Raw genomic sequence first — 25,180 nt, forward strand, 5'->3', positions numbered from 1 at the left:
TCAGTGTAGGAGAGATTGAGCAGTGTAGCAGAGATCTAGCAGTGTAGCAGACATTGAGCAGTGCAGGAGAGATTGAGCAGTGTAGCAGAGATTAATCAGTGTAGCAGAGATTGAGCAGTGTAGCAGAGATTGATCAGTGTAGCAGAGATTGATCAGTGTAGCAGAGATTCAGCAGTGTAGCAGAGAGGGGTTAGATTGATCAGTGTAGCAGAGATTGATCAGTGTAGCAGAGATTGAGCAGTGCAGCAGAGAGGGTTATATTGATCAGTGTCGCAGAGATTGATCAGTTTAGCAGAGATTGAGCAGTGTAGCAGAGAGGGGTTAGATTGATCAGTGTAGCAGAGATTGATCAGTGTAGCAGAGATTGATCAGTGTAGCAGAGAGGGGTTCAATTTATCATATGTAGCAGAGATTGAGCAGTGTTTCTGAGATTGATCTGTGTAGCAGAGATTGATCAGTGTAGCAGAGAAAGATCAATGTAGCAGAGATTGATCAGTGTAGCAGAGATTGATCAGTGTAGCAGGGATTGAGCAGTGTAGCAGAGATTGAGCAGTGTAGCAGAGATTGATCAGTGTAGAAGAGATTGATCAGTGTAGCAGAAGTTGATCGGTCTAGCAGAGATTGATCAGTGTAGCAGAAGTTGATCGGTGTAGCAGAGATTGATCAGTGTAGCAGGGAATGAGCAGTGTAGCAGAGTTTGAGCAGTACAGAAGAGAGGGGTTAGATTGAGCAGTGTAGCAGAGAGGGGTTAGATTGATCAGTGTAGCACAGATTGATCAGTGCAGCAGAGATTGAGCAGTGTAACAGAGATTGAGCACTGTAGCAGAGAGGGGTTAGATTGATCAGTGTAGCAGAGATTGATCAGTGTAGCAGAGATTCAGCAGTGTAGCAGAGATTGATCAGTGTAGCAGAGATTGATCAGTGTAGCGGAGATTGATCAGTGTAGCAGAGATTGATCAGTGTAGCGGAGATTGAGCAGTGTAGCAGATATTGATCAGTGTAGCAGAAGTTGATCAGTGTAGCAGAGATTGATCAGTGTAGTAGAGATTGAGCAGTGTAGCAGAAATTGATCAGTGTAACAGAGATTGAGCAGTGTAGCAGAGAGCGGTTAGATTGATCAGTGTAGCAGAGATTGATCAGTGTAGCAGAAGTTGATCGGTGTAGCAGAGATTGATCTGTGTAGCAGGGATTGAGCAGTGTAGCAGAGATGGGTTAGATTGATCAGTGTAGCAGAGATTGAGCAGTGTAGCAGAGAGGGGTTAGATTGATCAGTGTAGCAGAGATTGATCAGTGTAGCAGAGATTGAGCAGTGTAGCAGAGATTTGGCAGAGTAGCAGAGATTGATCAGTGCAGCAGGGATTGATCAGTGTAGCAGAGATTGATCAGTGTAGCAGAGATTTGGCAGAGTAGCAGAGATTGATCAGTGCAGCAGAGATTGATCAGTGTAGCAGAGATTGATCAGTGTAGCAGAGATTCATCAGTGTAGCAGAGATTGAGCAGTGCAGCAGAGATTGAGCAGTGTAGCAGAGATTGATCAGTGTAGCAGAGATTCATCGGTGTAGCAGAGAATGATAAGTGTAGCAGAGATTGAGCAGTGTAGCAGAGAGGGGTTAGATTGATCAGTGCAGCAGAGTTTGATCAGTGTAGCAGAGATTCAGCAGTGTAGCAGAGATTGAGCAGTGTAGCAGAGATTGAGCAGTGTGGCAGAGATTGATCAGTGTAGCAGAGATTGATCAGTGTAGCAGAGAGGGGTTAGATTGATCAGTGTAGCAGAGTTTGATCAGTGTAGCAGAGATTGATCAGTGTAGCAGAGATTGAGCAGTGTAGCAGAGATTGAGCAGTGTAGCAGAGAGGGGTTAGATTGATCAGTGTAGCAGAGATTGAGCAGTGTAGCCGAGATTGATCAGTGTAGCAGAGATTGAACAGAGTAGCAGAGTTCGAGCAGTGTAGCAGAGATTGATCAGTGTAGCAGAGATTGAGCAGAGTAGCAGAGATTGAGCAGTGTAGCAGAGATTGATCAGTGTAGCAGAGATTGAGCAGTGTAGCAGAGATTGATCAGTGTAGCAGAGATTGAGCAGTGCAGCAGAGATTGATCAGTGCAGCAGGGATTGATCAGTGTAGCAGAGATTGATCAGTGTAGCAGAGATTTGGCAGATTAGCAGAGATTGATCAGTGCAGCAGAGATTGATCAGTGTAGCAGAGATTGATCAGTGTAGCAGAGATTCATCAGTGTAGCAGAGATTGAGCAGTGCAGCAGAGATTGAGCAGTGTAGCAGAGATTGATCAGTGTAGCAGAGATTCATCAGTGTAGCAGAGAATGATCAGTGTAGCAGAGATTGAGCAGTGTAGCAGAGAGGGGTTAGATTGATCAGTGTAGCAGAGTTTGATCAGTGTAGCAGAGATTCAGCAGTGTAGCAGAGATTGAGCAGTGTAGCAGAGATTGAGCAGTGTGGCAGAGATTGATCAGTGTCGCAGAGATTGATCAGTGTAGCAGAGATTGATCAGTGTAGCAGGGATTGAGCAGTGTAGCAGAGATTGATCAGTGTAGCAGAGATTGTGCAGTGTAGCATAGAGGGGTTAGATTGATCATTGTAGCAGAGATTGATCAGTGTAGCAGAGATTGATCAGTGTAGCAGAGATTGAGCAGTGTAGCAGAGAGGGGTTAGATTGATCAGTGTAGCAGAGATTGAGCAGTGTAGCCGAGATTGATCAGTGTAGCAGAGATTGAACAGAGTAGCAGAGTTCGAGCAGTGTAGCAGAGATTGATCAGTGTAGCAGAGATTGTTCAGTGTAGCAGAGATTGAGCAGTGTAGCAGAGATTGAACAGTGTAGCAGAGATTGATCAGTTTAGCAGAGATTGAGCAGTGTAGCACAGAGGGGTCAGATTGATCAGTGTAGCAGAGATTGATCAGTGTAGCTGAGATTGAGCAGAGTAGCAGAGATTGAGCAGTGTAGCAGAGATTGATCAGTGTAGCAGAGATTGAGCAGTGTAGCAGAGATTGATCAGTGTAGCAGAGATTGAGCAGTGTAGCAGAGATGGAGCAGTGTAGCAGACAGGGGTTAGATTGATCAGTGTAGCAGAGATTGAGCAGTGTAGGAGAGATTGATCAGTGTTGCAGAGTTTGATCAGTGTAGCAGAGATTGAGCAGTGTAGCAGAGATTGTTAAGTGTAGCAGAGATTGTTCAGTGTAGCAGAGATTGAGCAGAGTAGCAGAGATTGTTAAGTGTAGCAGAGATTGATCAGTGTAGCAGAGATTGAGCAGTGTAGCAGAGATTGATCTGTATAGCAGAGATTGATCAGTGTAGCAGAGATTCATCAGTGCAGCAGAGATTGAGCAGACTAGCTGAGAGGGGTTAGATTGATCAGTGTCGCAGAGATTGATCAGTGTAGCAGAGATTGAGCAGTGTAGCAGAGAGGGGTTAGATTGATCAGTGTAGCAGAGATTGATTAGTGTAGCAGAGATTGATCAGTGTAGCAGAGATTGAGCAGTGTAGCAGAGATTGAGCAGTGTAGCAGAGATTGATCAGTGTAGCAGAGACTGAGCAGAGTAGCAAAGATTGATCAGTGTAGCAGAGATTGATCAGTGTAGCAGAGATTGCTCAGTGTAGCAGAGAATGATCAGTGTAGCAGAGATTGAGCAGTGCAGCAGAGATTGAGCAGTGTCGCAGAGATTCATCAGTGCAGCAGAGATTCATCAGTGTAGCAGAGATTGATCAGTTTAGCAGAGATTGAGAGGTGTAACAGAGATTGAGCAGTGTAGCAGAGAGGGGTTAGATTGATCAGTGTAGCAGAGATTGATCAGTGTAGCAGAGATTGATCAGTGTAGCAGAGAGGGGTTCGATTTATCATATGTAGCAGAGATTGAGCAGTGTTTCTGAGATTGATCAGTGTAGCAGAGATTGATCAGTGTAGCAGAGAAAGATCAATGTAGCAGAGATTGATCAGTGTAGCAGAGATTGATCAGTGTAGCAGGGATTGAGCAGTGTAGCAGAGATTGAGCAGTGCAGCATAGATTGATCAGTGTAGAAGAGATTGATCAGTGTAGCAGAAGTTGATCGGTCTAGCAGAGATTGATCAGTGTAGCAGAAGTTGATCGGTGTAGCACAGATTGATCAGTGTAGCAGGGAATGAGCAGTGTAGCAGAGTTTGAGCAGTACAGAAGAGAGTGGTTAGATTGAGCAGTGTAGCAGAGAGGGGTTAGATTGATCAGTGTAGCACAGATTGATCAGTGCAGCAGAGATTGAGCAGTGTAACAGAGATTGAGCACTGTAGCAGAGAGGGGTTAGATTGATCAGTGTAGCAGAGATTGATCAGTGTAGCAGAGATTGAGCAGTGTAGCAGAGATTGATCAGTGTAGCAGAGATTGATCAGTGTAGCGGAGATTGATCAGTGTAGCAGAGATTGATCAGTGTAGCGGAGATTGAGCAGTGTAGCAGATATTGATCAGTGTAGCAGAAGTTGATCAGTGTAGCAGAGATTGATCAGTGTAGTAGAGATTGAGCAGTGTAGCAGAAATTGATCAGTGTAACAGAGATTGAGCAGTGTAGCAGAGAGCGGTTAGATTGATCAGCGTAGCAGAGATTGATCAGTGTAGCAGAAGTTGATCGGTGTAGCAGAGATTGATCTGTGTAGCAGGGATTGAGCAGTGTAGCAGAGAGGGGTTAGATTGATCAGTGTAGCAGAGATTGAGCAGTGTGGCAGAGAGGGGTTAGATTGATCAGTGTAGCAGAGATTGATCAGTGTAGCAGAGATTGAGCAGTGTAGCAGAGATTTGGCAGAGTAGCAGAGATTGATCAGTGCAGCAGGGATTGACCAGTGTAGCAGAGATTGATCAGTGTAGCAGAGATTTGGCAGAGTAGCAGAGATTGATCAGTGCAGCAGAGATTGATCAGTGTAGCAGAGATTGATCAGTGTAGCAGAGATTCATCAGTGTAGCAGAGATTGAGCAGTGCAGCAGAGATTGAGCAGTGTCGCAGAGATTGATCAGTGTAGCAGAGATTCATCAGTGTAGCAGAGAATGATCAGTGTAGCAGAGATTGAGCAGTGTAGCAGAGAGGGGTTAGATTGATCAGTGTAGCAGAGTTTGATCAGTGTAGCAGAGATTCAGCAGTGTAGCAGAGATTGAGCAGTGTAGCAGAGATTGAGCAGTGTGGCAGAGATTGATCAGTGTAGCAGAGATTGATCAGTGTAGCAGAGATTGATCAGTGTAGCAGGGATTGAGCAGTGTAGCAGAGATTGATCAGTGTAGCAGAGATTGTGCAGTGTAGCATAGAGGGGTTAGATTGATCAGTGTAGCAGAGTTTGATCAGTGTAGCAGAGATTGATCAGTGTAGCAGAGATTGAGCAGTGTAGCAGAGAGGGGTTAGATTGATCAGTGTAGCAGAGATTGAGCAGTGTAGCCGAGATTGATCAGTGTAGCAGAGATTGAACAGAGTAGCAGAGTTCGAGCAGTGTAGCAGAGATTGATCAGTGTAGCAGAGATTGAGCAGAGTAGCAGAGATTGAGCAGTGTAGCAGAGATTGATCAGTGTAGCAGAGATTGATCAGTGCAGCAGGGATTGATCAGTGTAGCAGAGATTGATCAGTGTAGCAGAGATTTGGCAGAGTAGCAGAGATTGATCAGTGCAGCAGAGATTGATCAGTGTAGCAGAGATTGATCAGTGTAGCAGAGATTCATCAGTGTAGCAGAGATTGAGCAGTGCAGCAGAGATTGAGCAGTGTAGCAGAGATTGATCAGTGTAGCAGAGATTCATCAGTGTAGCAGAGAATGATCAGTGTAGCAAAGATTGAGCAGTGTAGCAGAGAGGGGTTAGATTGATCAGTGTAGCAGAGTTTGATCAGTGTAGCAGAGATTCAGCAGTGTAGCAGAGATTGAGCAGTGTAGCAGAGATTGAGCAGTGTGGCAGAGATTGATCAGTGTAGCAGAGATTGATCAGTGTAGCAGACATTGATCAGTGTAGCAGGGATTGAGCAGTGTAGCAGAGATTGATCAGTGTAGCAGAGATTGTGCAGTGTAGTATAGAGGGGTTAGATTGATCAGTGTAGCAGAGTTTGATCAGTGTAGCAGAGATTGATCAGTGTAGCAGAGATTGAGCAGTGTAGCAGAGAGGGGTTAGATTGATCAGTGTAGCAGAGATTGAGCAGTGTAGCCGAGATTGATCAGTGTAGCAGAGATTGAACATAGTAGCAGAGTTCGAGCAGTGCAGCAGAGATTGATCAGTGTAGCAGAGATTGTTCAGTGTAGCAGAGATTGAGCAGTGTAGCAGAGATTGAACAGTGTAGCAGAGATTGATCAGTTTAGCAGAGATTGAGCAGTGTAGCACAGAGGGGTCAGATTGATCAGTGTAGCAGAGATTGATCAGTGTAGCAGAGATTGAGCAGAGTAGCAGAGATTGAGCAGTGTAGCAGAGATTGATCAGTGTAGCAGAGATTGAGCAGTGTAGCAGAGATTGATCAGTGTAGCAGAGATTGAGCAGTGTTGCAGAGATGGAGCAGTGTAGCAGACAGGGGTTAGATTGATCAGTGTAGCAGAGATTGAGCAGTGTAGCAGAGATTGTTAAGTGTAGCAGAGATTGTTCAGTGTAGCAGAGATTGAGCAGAGTAGCAGAGATTGTTAAGTGTAGCAGAGATTGATCAGTGTAGCAGAGATTGAGCAGTGTAGCAGAGATTGATCTGTATAGCAGAGATTGATCAGTGTAGCAGAGATTGAACAGTGTAGCAGAGAGGGGTTAGATTGATCAGTGTAGCAGAGATTGATTAGTGTAGCAGAGATTGATCAGTGTAGCAGAGATTGAGCAGTGTAGCAGAGATTCAGCAGTGTAGCAGAGATTGATCAGTGTAGCAGAGACTGAGCAGAGTAGCAAAGATTGATCAGTGTAGCAGAGATTGATCAGTGTAGCAGAGATTGCTCAGTGTAGCAGAGAATGATCAGTGTAGCAGAGATTGAGCAGTGCAGCAGAGATTGAGCAGTGTCGCAGAGATTCATCAGTGCAGCAGAGATTCATCAGTGTAGCAGAGATTGATCAGTTTAGCAGAGATTGAGAGGTGTAACAGAGATTGAGCAGTGTAGCAGAGAGGGGTTAGATTGATCAGTGTAGCAGAGATTGATCAGTGTAGCAGAGATTGATCAGTGTAGCAGAGAGGGGTTCGATTTATCATATGTAGCAGAGATTGAGCAGTGTTTCTGAGATTGATCAGTGTAGCAGAGATTGATCAGTGTAGCAGAGAAAGATCAATGTAGCAGAGATTGATCAGTGTAGCAGAGATTGATCAGTGTAGCAGGGATTGAGCAGTGTAGCAGAGATTGAGCAGTGTAGCAGAGATTGATCAGTGTAGAAGAGATTGATCAGTGTAGCAGAAGTTGATCGGTCTAGCAGAGATTGATCAGTGTAGCAGAAGTTGATCGGTGTAGCAGAGATTGATCAGTGTAGCAGGGAATGAGCAGTGTAGCAGAGTTTGAGCAGTACAGAAGAGAGGGGTTAGATTGAGCAGTGTAGCAGAGAGGGGTTAGATTGATCAGTGTAGCACAGATTGATCAGTGCAGCAGAGATTGAGCAGTGTAACAGAGATTGAGCACTGTAGCAGAGAGGGGTTAGATTGATCAGTGTAGCAGAGATTGATCAGTGTAGCAGAGATTGAGCAGTGTAGCAGAGATTGATCAGTGTAGCAGAGATTGATCAGTGTAGCGGAGATTGATCAGTGTAGCAGAGATTGATCAGTGTAGCGGAGATTGAGCAGTGTAGCAGATATTGATCAGTGTAGCAGAAGTTGATCAGTGTAGCAGAGATTGATCAGTGTAGCAGAGATTGATCAGTTTAGCAGAGATTGAGTGGTGTAACAGAGATTGAGCAGTGTAGCAGAGAGGGGTTAGATTGATCAGTGTAGCAGAGATTGATCAGTGTAGCAGAGATTGATCAGTGTAGCAGAGAGGGGTTCGATTTATCATATGTAGCAGAGATTGAGCAGTGTTTCTGAGATTGATCAGTGTAGCAGAGATTGATCAGTGTAGCAGAGAAAGATCAATGTAGCAGAGATTGATCAGTGTAGCAGAGATTGATCAGTGTAGCAGGGATTGAGCAGTGTAGCAGAGATTGAGCAGTGTAGCAGAGATTGATCAGTGTAGAAGAGATTGATCAGTGTAGCAGAAGTTGATCGGTCTAGCAGAGATTGATCAGTGTAGCAGAAGTTGATCGGTGTAGCAGAGATTGATCAGTGTAGCAGGGAATGAGCAGTGTAGCAGAGTTTGAGCAGTACAGAAGAGAGGGGTTAGATTGAGCAGTGTAGCAGAGAGGGGTTAGATTGATCAGTGTAGCACAGATTGATCAGTGCAGCAGAGATTGAGCAGTGTAACAGAGATTGAGCACTGTAGCAGAGAGGGGTTAGATTGATCAGTGTAGCAGAGATTGATCAGTGTAGCAGAGATTGAGCAGTGTAGCAGAGATTGATCAGTGTAGCAGAGATTGATCAGTGTAGCGGAGATTGATCAGTGTAGCAGAGATTGATCAGTGTAGCGGAGATTGAGCAGTGTAGCAGATATTGATCAGTGTAGCAGAAGTTGATCAGTGTAGCAGAGATTGATCAGTGTAGTAGAGATTGAGCAGTGTAGCAGAAATTGATCAGTGTAACAGAGATTGAGCAGTGTAGCAGAGAGCGGTTAGATTGATCAGTGTAGCAGAGATTGATCAGTGTAGCAGAAGTTGATCGGTGTCGCAGAGATTGATCTGTGTAGCAGGGATTGAGCAGTGTAGCAGAGAGGGGTTAGATTGATCAGTGTAGCAGAGATTGAGCAGTGTAGCAGAGAGGGGTTAGATTGATCAGTGTAGCAGAGATTGATCAGTGTAGCAGAGATTGAGCAGTGTAGCAGAGATTTGGCAGAGTAGCAGAGATTGATCAGTGCAGCAGGGATTGATCAGTGTAGCAGAGATTGATCAGTGTAGCAGAGATTTGGCAGAGTAGCAGAGATTGATCAGTGCAGCAGAGATTGATCAGTGTAGCAGAGATTGATCAGTGTAGCAGAGATTCATCAGTGTAGCAGAGATTGAGCAGTGCAGCAGAGATTGAGCAGTGTAGCAGAGATTGATCAGTGTAGCAGAGATTCATCAGTGTAGCAGAGAATGATCAGTGTAGCAGAGATTGAGCAGTGTAGCAGAGAGGGGTTAGATTGATCAGTGTAGCAGAGTTTGATCAGTGTAGCAGAGATTCAGCAGTGTAGCAGAGATTGAGCAGTGTAGCAGAGATTGAGCAGTGTGGCAGAGATTGATCAGTGTAGCAGAGATTGATCAGTGTAGCAGAGATTGATCAGTGTAGCAGGGATTGAGCAGTGTAGCAGAGATTGATCAGTGTAGCAGAGATTGTGCAGTGTAGCAGAGAGGGGTTAGATTGATCAGTGTAGCAGAGATTGAGCAGTGTAGCCGAGATTGATCAGTGTAGCAGAGATTGAACAGAGTAGCAGAGTTCGAGCAGTGTAGCAGAGATTGATCAGTGTAGCAGAGATTGAGCAGAGTAGCAGAGATTGAGCAGTGTAGCAGAGATTGAGCAGTGTAGCAGAGATTGAGCAGTGTAGCAGAGATTGATCAGTGTAGCAGAGATTGAGCAGTGCAGCAGAGATTGATCAGTGTAGCAGAGATTGAGCAGTGTAGCAGAAATTGATCAGTGTAGCAGAGATTCAGCAGTGTAGCAGAGATTGATCAGTGTAGCAGAGATTGATCAGTGTAGCAGAGATTGAGCAGTGTAGCAGAAATTGATCAGTGTAGCAGAGATTGAGCAGTGTAGCAGAGATTGATCAGTGTAGCAGAGATTGAGCAGTGTAGCAGAGATTGATCAGTGTAGCAGGGATTGAGCAGTGTATCAGAGATTGAGCAGAGTAGCAGAGAGGGGTTAGCTTGATCAGTGTAGCAGAGATTGTTCAGTGTAGCAGAGATTGAGCAGTGTAGCCGAGATTGATCAGTGTAGCAGAGATTGAGCAGTGTAGCAGAGATTGATCAGTGTAGCAGAGATTGAGCAGTGTAGCAGAGATTGATCAGTGTAGCAGAGATTGGGCAGTGTAGCAGAGATTGATCAGTGTAGCAGAGATTGAGCAGTGTAGCAGAGATTGAGCAGTGTAGCGGAAATTGATCAGTGTAGCTGAGATTGATCAGTGTAGCAGAGATTGATCAGTGTAGCAGAGTTTGAGCAGTGTAGCAGAGATTGATCAGTGTAGCAGAGATTGATCAGTGTAGCAGAGATTGATCAGTGTAGCGGAGATTGAGCAGTGTTGCAGAGATTGAGCAGTGTAGCAGAGATTGATCAGTGTAGCAGAGATTGAACAGTGTAGCAGAGATTGATCAGTGTAGCACAGATTGATCAGTGTAGCGGAGATTGAGCAGTGTAGCGGAGATTGATCAGTGTAGCGGAGATTGATCAGTGTAGCCGAGATTGATCAGTGTAGCGGAAATTGATCAGTGTAGCAGAGAGGGATAAGATTGATTTTTGGCAAACCATTCATGGGCCAAAGGGCCTGTATTATTCTGAATTGTTCTATGTCCTGTGTTAACAACAGGGTTCCTTGCTATAACTACTGAGGTGGATACTCCTTGTTGTAACTACAGAGGTTGTTGTTTCCTTCTGTATGTACACAGGTTGTTGTTCCTGCTGAAACTACAGAGGTTGTTGTTTCTGCTGTAAATACAGAGGTTGTTGTTCCCAGTTGTAGCTACAGAGGTTTTTGTTCCCTACTGTAACTACAATGGTTGTTATTACTGCTGTAACTGCAGATGTTGTTGTTTCCTGTTGTAACTACAGTGGTTGTTGTTCACTGTAGTAACTACAGAGGCTGTTGATCCCAGGTGTCTACAGACATTGTTGTTCCCTGTTGTAACTACAGCGGCTGTTTTCCCTACTGTAACTACAGACTTTGTTGTTCCCTGTTGTAACTACAGCGGCTGTTTTCCCTGCTGTAACTACGGAGGTTGTTGTTCCCTGTTGTAACTACAGCGGCTGTTTTCCCTGCTGTAACTACGGAGGTTGTTGTTCCCTGTTGTAACTACAGTGGCTGTTTTCCCTGCTGTAGCTACGGAGGTTGTTGTTCCTTGTTGTAACTACAGCGGCTGTTTTCCCTGCTGTAACTACGGAGGTTGTTGTTCCCTGTTGTAACTACAGCGGCTGTTTTCCCTGCTGTAACTACGGAGGTTGTTGTTCCCTATTGTAACTACAGCGGCTGTTTTCCCTGCTGTAACTACGGAGGTTGTTGTTCCCTGTTGTAACTACAGCGGCTATTTTCCCTGCTGTAACTACGGAGGTTGTTGTTCCCTGTTGTAACTACAGCGGCTGTTTTCCCTGCTGTAACTACAGAGGCTGTTGTTCCCTGTTGTAACTACAGCGGCTGTTTTCCCTGCTGTAGCTACGGAGGTTGTTGTTTCTTGTTGCAACTACAGCGGCTGTTTTCCCTGCTGTAACTACAGAGGTTCTTGTTCCCTGTTGTAACTACAGCGGCTGTTTTCCCTGCTGTAACTACGGAGGTTGTTGTTCCCTGTTGTAACTACAGCGGCTGATTTCCCTGCTGTAACTACGGCGGCTGTTGTTCCCTGTTGTAACTACAGCGGCTGATTTCCCTGCTGTAACTACGGAGGTTGTTGTTCCCTGTTGTAACTACAGCGGCTGTTTTCCCTGCTGTAACTACAGAGGGTGTTGTTCCCTGTTGTAACTACAGCGGCTGTTTTCCCTGCTGTAACTACGGAGGCTGTTTTTCCCTGTTGTAACTACAGCGGCTGTTTTCCCTGCTGTAACTACGGAGGCTGATGTTCCCTGTTGTAACTACAGCGGCTGTTTTCCCTGCTGTAGCTACGGAGGTTGTTGTTCCCTATTGTAACTACAGCGGCTGTTTTCCCTGCTGTAACTACGGAGGTTGTTGTTCCCTGTTGTAACTACAGCGGCTATTTTCCCTGCTGTAACTACGGAGGTTGTTGTTCCCTGTTGTAACTACAGCGGCTGTTTTCCCTGCTTTAACTACAGAGGCTGTTGTTCCCTGTTGTAACTACAGCGGCTGTTTTCCCTGCTGTAGCTACGGAGGTTGTTGTTTCTTGTTGCAACTACAGCGGCTGTTTTCCTTGCTGTAACTACAGAGGTTCTTGTTCCCTGTTGTAACTACAGCGGCTGTTTTCCCTGCTGTAACTACGGAGGTTGTTGTTCCCTGTTGTAACTACAGCGGCTGTTTTCCCTGCTGTAGCTACAGAGGTTGTTGTTCCCTGTTGTAACTACAGCGGCTGTTTTCCCTGCTGTAACTACCGAGGTTGTTGTTCCCTGTTGTAACTACAGCGGCTGTTTTCCCTGCTGTAGCTACGGAGGTTGTTGTTCCTTGTTGTAACTACAGCGGCTGTTTTCCGTGCTGTAACTACGGAGGTTGTTGTTCCCTGTTGTAACTACAGCGGCTGTTTTCCCTGCTGTAACTACGGAGGTTGTTGTTCCCTATTGTAACTACAGCGGCTGTTTTCCCTGCTGTAACTACGGCGGCTGTTGTTCCCTGTTGTAACTACAGCGGCTGATTTCCCTGCTGTAACTACGGCGGCTGTTGTTCCCTGTTGTAACTACAGCGGCTGATTTCCCTGCTGTAACTACGGAGGTTGTTGTTCCCTGTTGTAACTACAGCGGCTGTTTTCCCTGCTGTAACTACAGAGGTTGTTGTTCCCTGTTGTAACTACAGTGGCTGTTTTCCCTGCTGTAACTACGGAGGCTGTTTTTCCCTGTTGTAACTACAGCGGCTGTTTTCCCTGCTGTAACTACGGAGGCTGATGTTCCCTGTTGTAACTACAGCGGCTGTTTTCCCATGCTGTAACTACGGAGGTTGAGCAGTGCTATAGCTACAGAGGCAGTTGGAGAGATGGATGGGGAGAGAGTGATGCGGATATGGAGATGGGGAGTGAGGCAGATCGGGATGGAGACAGATGGGGTGGAGGGAGATGCAGAGAGAGAGATGGGAAGAGTGAAAGAGATGGGGAGAGAGAGGAAGATAGAGAGGGTGGGAGATGAGGAGACGGGAAAATGGGGAGAGAGGCAAATAAGGAGTTGAGAGACAGGGAGAGGAAAATGTGAAGGGTGGGAGGGAGAGAGAGGGAGGCGAAAGGCAGAAAGGAAGAGAAAGAAGGGAAGTGATACAGGGAAGTGATAGAAGGGGAGAAATAGATGAGGTGAGATAGAGCAGGAAAGAGAGAGGTTGATATGGAGAGCAATAAGCTGAGTTAGAGAGTGAAGGATAGAAAGAGATGGCGAGCTGGAGAAAGTAAGAGAGATATAGAGAGAGAGAGAAAGAAAGCAAGATCGCTAGCTTGCTGGCGGTCACCTGTGTTTTGCTCCACCAGTGGATTATTGATAATTATTATTTTGTTTCTATTATTACTGCATTAACCATTTTTCTATCTTTCTGTATTTTATTCTTTATTTAAAAATTAGGCTGATCTTAGAGGTTTAAGGATCAGCACAACATTGTGCGTCAAAAGGGGCGGTGTGCACCTGAGCCCAAAGGTTACCAATAACCTTGTGGGCAGATTTTCTAGATCTGTGAGGGAGTATTAGATTAATTTGTCAGGAAAATGGGAACTGGAGTAATAGGGCTGTGGATGGCTGGTTGGTTTACAAACAGGCAGTGTGCAGTTAGACTGCAAGCAAGCAGAGGCTGATAATAGGGTAAAATTGCAGTTAATGGGATCAGTTGCAATATAAAAGGGTATGAAAATCGAAAGCTGTGATGAATGCAGGACTGAAGGTGCTATGTCTGAAAGCACGCAGTATACAGAATAAGGTAAATGAACTTGGCACACAGCTACAAATTGGCATGAATGACGTTGTGGGCTTTATTGATTGTGGCTGAAAGAAGATTATAGCTGGGAGCTTAATGTACAAGGATACACATTGTGTCAAAAGGACAGGCAGGTATGCAGATGGGATGGGTGGCTCTGATGGTAAAAAAAAATGGGTTGATTTGGAATTGAAAGCTGCGAAACAATTTTATTTAACTTCGTTATTAGGAGCTTCTTTACCTGTACAACTAGCCAAAATTTCTAATCTAAATTTATATCCTATGATTAAGCAGTCATTACGAATTTGGTACCAGTTTCGTAATTTTTTTAATCTCAAAAAATTTAACCTTTTTAGTTTAATTTATCAAAATTATTTATTTAAACCTTCACTAAGTGATACTACCTTTTTTCTTTGGAGGAGTAAAGGAGTCTATTCCTTCATGGATCTATTCCAAGAAGGCCAATTGATGTCTTTTGAGAAATTAGTAACTAAATACTCTCTCTCGTACTCACATTTCTGGCAATATCTTCAGGTCAGACATTTCTTACAAGAATATTTAAGTAATTTTCCATATATACCAGATTCTGACCTGTTAGACATTATTTTTAAAATGAATCCTTTAGTGAAAGGTTTTATTGGGAAAATTTATAATTTACTATTACAACAGTATGATTATCCTTTACTTAAGATTAAGCAAGATTGGGAAAGAGTGCTTAACATGACCTTGATAACAGAGGATTGGTTGCGAATTTTGAAGTTGGTTAACTCTTCTTCAATTTGTGCCAGTCACTCTTTAATTCAATTTTAAATTGTACATCATTACTATTTGAAAAAGTAGAGACTGTCTAAAATATTTCCTAATGTTGATAGTCAGTGTGATAGAGATAAAACTGAGACAGCTATATTGACACATATGTTTTGGTCGTATTCTGTATTGAAACAGTTTTGGAAATCTATTTTTCTCTACAATTTCTAAAGCTTTAAAAATTAATTTACAACCTAATAAATTGACAGTTTTGTTTGGTATAATCCCTCAATATATTCATGGTATTTCTATCAGACCAACGTGTAATTGCATTTGTCACATTATTGGCCAGAAGGGCTATTTTATTGAAATGGAAAGATGCTCCTGCTCCCACTTTGGTACAATGGTTCTCTCAGGTGATGCTATGTCTTAGTTTGGAGAAAATCAGAAGTCGAACTTTTGATCCTTGATTTGACTTTGAGAAAAGGTGAGGTTCTTTTACCTGCTACTATCATTTAATTTGAGTTAATTAAGGTGGTTCCCTTCTGATTCTTGTTTGAATGGATTTGAGTTGGCGGATTGATGTTTTTCTTTTATGGAAGCTTGTACGGCGTGTAGCTCCGGGGTTGTGCTCCCAATGGTTTTTTCTTTTCTTTTTGTTAGTAGGTTTTTTTTGTTTTAGTTTGTAGGGATTCTTTTTTCCAAAAAGAATAGTTTTAACATTTTATTTTTTCTTCTTATTATTGATATATTGTTTAGCTTTGTTAATCAGTTATTTGATAATTTAATTTCTCATTGTACATATTGACATGTTGACTTGATTACTTCAATGCATTTTTGTTGATCTTCAATTATAATTAATAAAAAAGATTTAAAAATGAAAATGAAAAAATTGAAATCAAATCATTAGAAAGAGGTGACATAGAATCAGAAAGTGAAGCATCATTGTTGATGGAGCTAAGAAACTCCAAGGTAAAAAGATCCTGATGAGAGTTATATACAAACCTCCAAACAGCAGTAAAGATTTGGTCTATAAATTACAATGGGAGATAGAAAATGCATTTCAAAATAGCAATGTTACAATAGTCATGGGGGGTTTCAATATGCAGGCAGATTGGAAAAGTCAGTTTGGTGCTGGATTTCAAGAGAGGAAAATTCTGAAATGCCTACAGATGGCCTTCTAGAGCAGTTTGTGGTTGAGCCCACTCAAGGATCTGCCATTTTGGATTGATCCTGTGCAATGAACGGGAATTGATTAGAGAAAAGGAACCCTTAGAGACCAGTGATCATAATATGAAAGAATTCATCCTGCAATTTGATAAGGAAAAGCTAAAGTCAGATGCATTAGTATTATTGTGGGAAAAGTGGATTAGAGGCATGAGAGAGGAGCTGGCCAAAATGGATTGGTAGGGAACACCAGCAGAGATGATGGCAGAATTTTTGGGAGCAATTCGGAAGGTGCAGGATAGATCCATCCCAAAGAAGAAGTATTCTAAAGGCAGGATGACACAACCATGCTGACAGGAGTAGTCAATCCAACATAAAAGCCAAACAGAAGGCTTATAACAGAGCAAAATTAGTGGGAAGTTAGACCATAAGACTTAGGAGCAGAATTAGGCCATTCAGCCCATCGAGTCTGCCCCACCGTTCCACCATGGCTGATCCCAGATCCCACTTCACCCCATACACCTGCCTTCTCACCTAATCCATTGATGCCCTGACTGATCAGGAAGTGTTCAACTTCCACCTTAAATATACGCACAGTCTTGGCTTCTACCGCAGTCTGTGGCAGAGCATTCCACAGACTTACTACTCTCTGGCTAAAAAAAAATCCTCCTTACCTCTGTTCTAAAGGGTCGTTCCTCAATTTTGAGGCTGTGCTTCTGGATACCCCACCATAGGAAACATCCTCTCCACATCCGCCTTATCTAGTCCTTTCAACGTTTGTAGATTTCAATGAGATCTGCCAGCATTCTTCTAAATTCCAGTGAGTACAGGCCCAAAGCTGACAAACACTCCTCATACGTTAACCTCTTCATTCCCAGAATTATCCTTGTGAACCTCCTCTGGACTCTCTCCAATGACAGCACATCCTTTCTGAGATATGGGGCCAAAAACTGTTGACAATACTCCAGGTGCGGCCTGACTAGTGTCTTATAGAGGCTCAACATTATTTCCCTTTTATATTGTATTCCCCTTGAAATAAATGCCAACATTGCATTTGCCTTCTTTATCACAGACTTGTCCTGTAAATTAATCTTCGGGGAGTCTTGCATGAAGACTCCTAAGTTCCTCAGCATCTCTGATGTTTGAATCTTCTCCCCATTTAGATAACAGTCTGCACTATTGGTCCTTTTAGCAAAATGTATTGTCACACTTTTCGTAACAAGGTGGATGAATTGAAAGTGCAGATTGTTATTAATGATTATGATATAGTTGGGATCACAGAGACATGGCTCCAGGGTGACCAAGGATGGGAGCTCAACGTTCAGGGATATTCAATATTCAGGAGGGATAGACATGAAGGAAGGGGAGGTGAGGTGGCGTTGCTGGTTAAAGAGGAGATTAACGCAATAGAAAGGAAGGACATAAGCCGGGAAGATGTGGAATTGATATGGGTAGAGCTGCATAACACTAAGAGGCAGAAAACGCTGGTGGGAGTTTTGTACAGGCCACCTGACAGTAGTAGTGAGGTTGGGGATGGTATTAAACAGGAAATTAGAAATGTGTGCAATAAAGGAACAGCAGTTATAATGGGTGACTTCAATCTACATGTAGATTGGGTGAACCAAATTGGTAAAGGTGCTGAGGAAGAGGATTTCTTGGAATGTATGCGGGATGGTTTTTTGAACCAACATGTCGAGGAACCAACTAGAGAGCAGGCTATTCTAGACTGGGTTTTGAGCAATGAGGAAGGGTTAATTAGCAATCTTGTTGTGAGAGGCCCCTTGGGTAAGAGTGACCATAATATGGTGGAATTCTTCATTAAGATGGAGAGTGACATAGTTAATTCAGAAACAAAGGTTCTGAACTTAAAGAGGGGTAACTTTGAAGGTATGAGACGTGAATTAGCTAAGATAGACTGGCAAATGACACTTAAAGGGTTGACGGTGGATATGCAATGGCAAGCATTTAAAGGTTGCATGGATGAACTACAACAATTGTTCATCCCTGTTTGGCAAAAGAATAAATCAAGGAAGGTAGTGCACCCGTGGCTGACAAGAGAAATTAGGGATAGTATCAATTCCAAAGAAGAAGCATACAAATTAGCCAGAAAAAGTGGCTCACCTGAGGACTGGGAGAAATTCAGAGTTCAGCAGAGGAGGACAAAGGGCTTAATTAGGAAGGGGAAAAAAGATTATGAGAGAAAACTGGCAGGGAACATAAAAACGGACTGTAAAAGCTTTTATAGATATGTAAAAAGGAAAAGACTGGTAAAGACAAATGTAGGTCCCCTGCAGACAGAAACAGGTGAATTGATTATGGGGAGCAAGGACATGGCAGACCAATTGAATAATTACTTTGGTTCTGTCTTCACTAAGGAGGACATAAATAATCTTCCAGAAATAGTAGGGGACAGAGGGTCCAGTGAGATGGAGGAACTGACCGAAATACATGTTAGTAGGGAAGTGGTGTTAGGTAAATTGAAGGGATTAAAGGCAGATAAATCCCCAGGGCCAGATGGTCTGCATCCCAGAGTGCTTAAGGAAGTAGCCCAAGAAATAGTGGATGCATTAGTGATAATTTTTCAAAACTCCTTAGATTCTGGACTAATTCCTGAGGATTGGAGGGTGGCTAATGTAACTCCACTTTTTAAAAAAGGAGGGAGAGAAAAATCAGGGAATTATAGACCGGTTAGCCTAACGTCAGTGGTGGGGAAACTGCTGGAGTCAGTTATCAAAGATGTGATAACAGCACATTTGGAAAGCGGTGAAATCATCGGACAAAGTCAGCATGAATTTGTGAAAGGAAAATCATGTCTGACGAATCTCATAGAATTTTTTGAGGATGTAACTAGTAGAGTGGATAGGGGAGAACCAGTGGATGTGGTATATTTGGATTTTCAAAAGGCTTTTGACAAGGTCCCACGCAGGAGGTTAGTGTGCAAACTTAAAGCACACGGTATTGAGGGTAGGGTATTGATGTGGATAGAGAATTGGTTAGCAGACAGTAAGCAAAGAGTGGGAATAAACGGGACCTTTTCAGAATGGCAGGCGGTGACCAGTGGGGTACCGCAAGGCTCAGTGCTGGGACCCCAGTTGTTTACAATATATATTAATGACTTGGATGAGGGAATTAAATGCAGCATCTCCAAGTTTGCGGATGACACGAAGCTGGGCGGCAGTGTTAGCTGTGAGGAGGATGCTAAGAGGATGCAGGGTGACTTGGATAGGTTGGGTGAGTGGGCAAATTCATGGCAGATGCAATTTAATGTGGATAAATGTGAAGTTATCCACTTTGGTGGCAAAAATAGGAAAGCAGATTATTATCTGAATGGTGGCCGATTAGGAAAAGGGGAGGTGCAACAAGACCTGGGTGTCATTATACACCAGTCATTGAAAGTGGGCATGCAGGTACAGCAGGCGGTGAAAAAGGCGAATGGTATGCTGGCATTTATAGCGAGAGGATTCGAGTACAGGAGCAGGGAGGTACTACTGCAGTTGTACAAGGCCTTGGTGAGACCACACCTGGAGTATTGTGTGCAGTTTTGGTCCCCTAATCTGAGGAAAGACATCCTTGCCATAGAGGGAGTACAAAGAAGGTTCACCAGATTGATTCCTGGGATGGCAGGACTTTCATATGAAGAAAGACTGGATGAACTAGGCTTGTACTCGTTGGAATTTAGAAGATTGAGGGGGGATCTGATTGAAACGTATAAAATCCTAAAGGGATTGGACAGGCAAGATGCAGGAAGATTGTTCCCAATGTTGGGGAAGTCCAGAACGAGGGGTCACAGTTTGAGGATAAAGGCGAAGCCTTTTAGGACTGAGATTAGGAAAAACTTCTTCACACAGAGAGTGGTGAATCTGTGGAATTCTCTGCCACAGGAAACAGTTGAGGCCAGTTCATTGGCTATATTTCAGAGGGAGTTAGATATGGCCCTTGTGGCTAAAGGGATCAGGGGGTATGGAGGGAAGGCTGGTGCAGGATTCTGAGTTGGATGATCAGCCATGATCATACTGAATGTCGGTGCAGGCTCGAAGGGCCGAATGGCCTACTCCTGCACCTATTTTCTATTTTTTCTATGTTTTCCCAACACTGTATTCCATCTACAATCGCATTGCTTCCTCAGCACTACCTACCCTTCCACCTATCTTCATATCGTCTGCACACTTTGCCATAAGGTCATCAATTCCATTATCTAGATCATTGACAAACAATGTCAAAAGTACCATTCCCAATACTGACCCCTGAGAAACAGCATTAGTCACTGGCATCCAACCAGAAAAGCCCCCTTTTATTCCCACTCACTGCCTCCTGCCTGTCAGTCATTCCTCTCTCCATGTCAGTATATTTCCTGTAACATCATAAAATGTTATCTTGTTAAGTGGCCTCATCAGAATCAGAATCAGAATCAGGTTTATTATCATCGACATGTGACGTGAAATTTGTTAACTTAGCAGCAGCAGTTCAATGCAATACATAATCTAGCAGAGAGGAAAATAATAATAATAAAACATAATAAATAAACAAGTAAATCAATTACATATATTGGATAGATTATTAAAAAATGTGCAAAAGCAGAAATACTGTATATTAAAAAAGTGAGGTAGTGTCCAAAGCTTCAATGTCCATTTAGGAATCGGATGGCAGAGGGGAAGAAACTGTTCCTGAATTGCTGAGTGTGTGCCTTCAGGCTTCTGTACCTCCTACCTGATGGTAACAGTGAGAAAAGGGCATGCCCTGGGTGCTGGAGGTCTTTAATAATGGACACTGCCTTTCTGAGACACAGCTCCCTAAATATGTCCTGGGGGTACCTTGTAGGCTAGTGCCCAAGATAGAGCTCACTAGATTTACAACCTTCTGCAGCTTCTTTCAGTCCTGTGCAGTAACCCCTCCATACCAGACAGTGATGCAGCCTGTCAGAATGCTCTCCACGGTACAACTATAGAAGTTTTTGAGTGTATTTGTTGACATGCCAAATTGCTTCAAACTCCTAATAAAGTATAGCTGCTGTCTTGCCTTCTTTATGACTACATCAATATGTTGGGACCAGGTTAGATCCTCAGAGATCTTGACACCCAGGAACTTGAAGCTGCTCACTCTCTCCACTCCTGATCCCTCTATGAGGATTGGTATGTGTTTCTTCGCCTACCCTTCCTGAAGTCCACAATCAGCTCTTTTGTCTTACTGACATTGAGTGCCAGGTTGTTGCTGCGGCACCACTCCAGTAGTTGGCATATCTCACTCCTGTACACCCCCTCGTCACCACCTGAGAGTCTACCAACAACGGTTGTATCGTCAGCAAATTTGTAGATGGTATCTGAGCTATGCCGAGCCACACAGTCATGTGTATACAGAGAGTAGAGCAGTGGGCTAAGCACACACCCCTAAGGTGTGCCAGTGTTGATCGTCAGCGAGGAGGATATGTTATCACCAATCTGCACAGATTGTGGTCTTCCGGTTAGGAAGTCAAGGATCCAGTTGCAGAGGGAGGTACAGAGGCTCAGGTTCTGCAACTTCTCAGTCAGGGTTGTGGGAATGATGGTATCAAATGCTGAGCTATAGTCGATGAACAGCATCCTGACGTAGGCATTTGTGTTGTCTAGGTGGTGTAAAGCCGTGTGAAGAGCTGTGGAGATTGTGTCTGCCGTTGACCTATTGTGACGATAGGCAAATTGCAATGGGTCCAGGTCCTTGCTGAGGCAGGAGTTCAGTCTAGTCATGACCAACCCCTCAAAGCATTTCATCACTGTCAATGTGAGTGCTACCGGGCGATAGTCATTAAGGCAGCCCACATTATTCCTCTTTGGCACTGGTATAATTGTTGCCTTTTTGAAGCAAGTGGGAACTTCCGCCCATAGCAGTGAGAGGTTGAAAATGTCCTGAATACTCCCGCTAGTTGGTTGGCACAGGTTTTCAGAGCCTTACTAGGTACTCCATCGGGACCTTCTGCCTTGCAAGGGTTCATCCTCTTCAGAGACAGTCTGACATCGGCCTCTGAGACAGAGATCACAGGGTCATCAGGTGCAGCAGGGATCTTCACAGCTGTAGTTGTGTTCTCACTTTCAAAGCAGGCATAGAAGGTGTTGAGTTCATCTGGTAGTGAAGCATCGCTGCCATTCATACTACTGGGTTTCACTTTGTAGGAAGTAGTCCTACAGTCCCTGCCAGAGTTGCCGTGCATCTGCTATCGCCTCCAACCTCGGTCGAAATTGTTCCTTCACCCTTGAAATAGCCCTCTGTAAATCATACCTGGTTTTCTGTTACGGGCCTGGGTTGCCAGCCTGACAGATCTAGCCTTCAGCAGACGACGTACCTCCTGGTTCATCCACAGCTTTTAGTTTGGGAATGTACAGTAAGCCTTTGTGGGCACACACTCTTCCACACAGGCTTTAATGTTGTCGGTAATAACTGCAGCATACTCATCCAGATTCAAAGATGAATCCCTGAATGCAGTCCAGTCCACCGATTCAAAGCAGTCCTGTAGGCGCTCCTGTGCTTCCTCATGTGTGGCACCTTGTCAAAGGCCTTCTGAAAATCCTAGTAAATGACACCCCCTGCCTCTTCTTTGTCCACCCTGCTTGTTACTTCCTCGAAGAACTCTAACAGATTTGTCAGGCAAGATTTCTCTTTACAGAAACCATGCTGACATTGAATTATTTTATCATTAGTCTCCAAGTACCCCAAAACCTCATCCTTAATAATAGATTCCCAACACTTTCCCAACCACTGAGGTTAGGTTAACTGGCATATAATTTCCTTCCTCTTGCCTTCCTCCCTTCTTAAAGGGTAGAGTGACATTTGCAACATTCCAGTCCTCCAGGACTATACCAGAATCAAATGATTCTTGAAAGATCATGACCAATGCATTGGTTATCTCCTCAGCAACCTCTCTCAGGACTCTGGGATGTAGTCCATCTGGTCCAAGTGACTTATCCACCTTAAGACCTTTGAGTTTGCCGAGCACTTTTTCCTTTGTAATAGCAATGGCATCACTCCTGCTCCCCAACACTCATGGACCTCTGACACACTGCTAGTGTCGTCCACAGTGAAATAGATGCAAAGTACCCATTAAGTTCATTTGCCATTTCTTTGTCCCCCATTACTACCTTGCAAGCATCATTTTCCAGTGGTTTAGTATCAACTCTCAGCTCCCTTTTAATCTTTATATAACTGAAAAAATGTTTGGTATCCTGCCTTATATTATTGGCTAGTTTGTCCTCATATTTCATCTTTTCTCCTCTTAGCTCTTTTAATTGCCTTTTGTTGGATTTTAAAAGCTTCCCAGTCATCCGGCTTCCCACTCACTTTTGCTACCTTATATGCCCTTTCCTTGGCTTTTATGCAGTCCTTAACTTCCATTGCCAGCCACAGTTGTCTACCCCTGCCATTTGAGAACAACATCTTCTGTGGGACATAGCTATCCTGCGCCTTGTGAACTATTCCTAGAAACTTCAGCCACATTTGCACTCCCGTCATCCCCACCAGTATCCTCCTCCAATCCACCTGGGCAAGCTCCTCTCTCATGCCTCTGTATTTCCCCTTATTCCATTGTGATACTGATACATGTGACTTATGCTTCTCCCTCTCAAATTGCAGTATGAATTCAATCATATTATGATCACTGCCTCCTGAACGTTCATTTACGTTAAGCTCTCTAATAAGATTTGGGTTATTACACAACACCCAACCGAAAATAGCATTTCCCCAAGCAGGCTCAAGCACAAGCTGCTCTAAAAAGCCATCTTGTAGGCATTCAACAAATTCCCTCTCTCGCGATCTGACACTAACCTAATTTTCCCATTCTGCTTGCACATGGAAGTCCCCCGTTACAATTGTGTCATTACCTCTATTTGATGCCTTTTCCAGCTCCCTTTTCAATCTCAACCCCACATCTTAGATACTACTTGGAGGCCTAAGCTAGAGGACTGGGATGTTTTTAAAACCAACAGAAGGCAACTAAAAAGTTATTAAGAAGGAAACGATGGAATACAATGGTAAGGTAGCCAACAATATTAAAAAGGAAACCAAATGTTTCTTCATATATATATATATATATATATATATATATATAAAGTGTAAAAGAGAGGTGAGGGTAGCTATTCGAATGCTGGAAAATGATGCTGCAGAAGTAGTAATGGGCAACAAGGAAATGGCAGATGAACTGAAAAAGTATTCAGCATCAGTCTTCACTGTGGAAGACACTAGCAGTATGCCAGAAGTTCAAGAGTGTCAGTGACCAGAAGCGAATGAAGTTGCCACTACTAAGGAGAAGGTGCTCAGGAATCTGAAAGGTTTGAAGGTAGATAAGTCACCTGGACCAGATGGTGTACACCTCAGGATTATGAAAGAGCTGGCTAAAGTGATTCGTAATGATCTTTCAAGAATCAATGGATTATGGCATGGTTCTGGAGGACTTGAAAATTGCAACTGTCTCTCCACTCTTCAAGAAGGGAGAGGGACAGAAGAAATAAAGTTATAGGTCAGTTAGTCTGACCTCAGTGGTTGGGAAGATGTTGGAGCCAATTGTAAAAGAGGTGGTATAAGGGCACTCGGAGGCAAAGTTTCCTTAAGGGAAAATCTTTGAAGAAGTAACAAGCATGGTAGACAAGGAAGAATTGGTGGATGTTGTGTACTTGGATTTTCAGAAAGTCTTTGATAAAGTGCTACACATGAAGAGAAAATGGAATTACAGGAGAGATTCTAGCATGGATAAAGTAGTGGCTGATTAGCAGGAAGCAGAGTAGGAATAAAGGGAGCCTTTTCTGGTTGGCTGCCGGTAACTAGGGGTGTTCCACAGGGGTGTGTGTTGGGAATGCTTCTTTTTACATTATATGTCAATGCTTTGGATGATGGCATTGAAGGTTTAGTGGCCAGGTTTGTGGATGATACAAAGGTATGTGGAGGGGCAGGTAGTTTTGTGGAAGCAGGGATTCTGTAGAAGGACTTCAACAGATTAGGAGAATGGGCAAAGAAATGGGAAATGGAATATTGTGTCAAAAAGTGTATGGTCATGCACTTTGATAGAAGAAATAAAAGTATAGACTATTTTCTAAATGGAGAGAAAATTTAAAAATCTGAGGAGCAAAGGGATTTGGTGTGCAGGATGCCCTAAAGGTTTACTTGCAGGTTGAGTCAATGGTGAGGAAAGTAAATGTGATGTTAGCATTCATTTCAAGAGGACTAGAGCATAAGAGCAAGGATGTAATGTTGAGGCTTCATAAGACACTGGTGAGGCCTCACTTGGAGTACTAGAAGCAGTTTTGGGGCCCTTATCTAAGAAAGGATGAACTGACATTGAAGACAGTTCAAAGGAGATTCACAAAAATTATTCCAGGATTGAAAGGCTTATCGTATGAGGAAAGTTTATGGCCTTGACTCACTGGAATTCAGAAGAATGAAGGGAATCTCACTGAAACTTATCGAATGTTGAAAGGCCTCAATAGAGTGGACATGGAGAGGATGTCAGGGGAGTCTAAGACTAGAGGACACATCCTCAGA

Source organism: Mobula birostris, chromosome 5, assembly GCF_030028105.1.
Source record: "Mobula birostris isolate sMobBir1 chromosome 5, sMobBir1.hap1, whole genome shotgun sequence".
In the NCBI taxonomy this organism is placed as follows: domain Eukaryota; kingdom Metazoa; phylum Chordata; class Chondrichthyes; order Myliobatiformes; family Myliobatidae; genus Mobula; species Mobula birostris.